This window comes from Brassica oleracea, chromosome C2 (assembly GCF_000695525.1).
Source record: "Brassica oleracea var. oleracea cultivar TO1000 chromosome C2, BOL, whole genome shotgun sequence".
Classification (NCBI taxonomy): domain Eukaryota; kingdom Viridiplantae; phylum Streptophyta; class Magnoliopsida; order Brassicales; family Brassicaceae; genus Brassica; species Brassica oleracea.
The window spans coordinates 32863171-32864924 of record NC_027749.1 but is presented as its reverse complement, the minus strand read 5'-3'; the positions used below and the strand labels follow the sequence as shown (position 1 = coordinate 32864924).

At 42.3% G+C, this 1754-nt stretch overlaps 1 pseudogene; it reads left to right on the top strand.

Annotated features, from left to right (window-relative positions):
* The first annotated feature begins 237 nt into the window (after positions 1 to 237).
* The window catches only part of LOC106324041, an 18894-nt pseudogene continuing 17377 nt past the window's right edge, over positions 238 to 1754 (top strand).

Sequence of the window (1754 nt, the reverse complement as noted above, 5' to 3'; positions counted from 1 at the left end):
TTTCTTGCATTTTGTTTAAATTTCAGTTGTAAGCATAATTTTTAGAATATTTCAATACAAAAATATTAAAAAAAAAAAAAAGAAATATTATCGACTCTCTCCTAGGGTTGAAAAGTACATATGTTTCATAACTTCTCTTTGTAGGTTAACTACCCAATATTACCTACAAACATAACAGTTATGTCCTCCTATCTGAAACTTATTACAAAATTGCCTTTACTTCTTCAGTGACTTGTCGTCTCCATCTCCACTTGGATCTTCACATGGATCTCCACATTTGATCCAATCAAATTCGCTTCTCTCTCTGTTGTATATAAAATAGTCTCATAGATACCAGAAATGCCAGGCCTAGTCTCAGTGAAAACGCCAGCCAATGCGCCACAGCTACATGTAGCCGTCCCAGACACACATCCTCACGGATCCGATTAAGAACCTTTACCTGGTAGATTGCCAAAAAGGAGTCCCCGGAAGTCTCCTCCGCTGCAGTACTCAACGTCGACAATCCCTCTCTCGAAAGCCTTGATTTTGGCCCTTTCCTCATCAAGCTAGCTCGAGACGCTATAGCTTCAAGTGAAGGTCCAAACGAAGCTTTAGACTACGCTATCCGCGCAACGAAATCGTTTGAGAAATGTTTTCTCCTCCCATTCCCAGCGGAAGTGATAGTGAACATTTTCTCGATCTCGCCATGAGTCTCCACGTTCTCGCCCCTATCCACTGCAGTATCGGCCGATTAAGATGAAGCAGTCATGCCGCTCGAGCGAGTTATTCATGTTACGGATCTGACCCGTGGACCCGACCACTCTCTAGCTGCGTTTTCCAGGCATATGCAACTCGGTGACATGTTTTCGATGTTATGTCAGATCGATAGATCAATAACTTGCTACGAAGAGGGTCTTAAGATTCAGAGCCAGACTCTTGGCGATACGGATACACGAGTTGGAGAAACTTGCAGGTTCTGTCATTTATTGATTAGCCAATTAAACAATGCCACATGGCTAGTGTCTGAAACTCCCTTCTAATATGTTTTCTGGTACGGGAACCGAAATTCGCACTGTCGATTTCCGTTTAAATAAGGAAACTAGGAAAACCCTAATTTCTCAGAGGACCCGGATATCTGCTAATTACCACACATCAAGCAATCGGAACACGAGAATAACAACGATAAGAATAAGAAATCGAAAAAGATAGCAAAGTAGATCTTATTCCGACTCTGCGTATGAGCGTTTACAACAAGGTATAAGCCTGGGCTCGAGAGCTGTCGGCGAGATTCCTAGTTCTAGCAACCCTAAGACGGCTAAACCTAATTGAGTCGCAGCTCGAAATAACAAAAACGGAAAATTGCCTAAATTGCTCTAAGTGCTAAGTTAGCTCTGAAAAGTCCTCAGCCATGCTCCTCGCCTAGGACTCCTTATATACTAGCTCCAAGGTTGGTTTACGCTTTTACTCTTCTACCCTCAAGCCGTCATAGCATAAAAATGGAGATATTCCATTTTTTCCGTTCTTCGTAATTATCTTCAAAATTTCGTATTTATCCGCGGAAACTTGACATTTATCCTTCCTTGTGGACCAACCGTAAACCGTGCTGTGGTTTACGGGCTTTTGGTTAAGAAATCATAGGATGGGCCTCGAGTCGTGTTTTAGATCCCTTTGGGCCTCTGACTCGAAGTTTTACTACGAATTCTTTTTGAAAAAGAACGAACTTTCCGCGGTTTCTAATCCGCGAAGTTTGATCGATGTTAGAATGGCGGGGAATC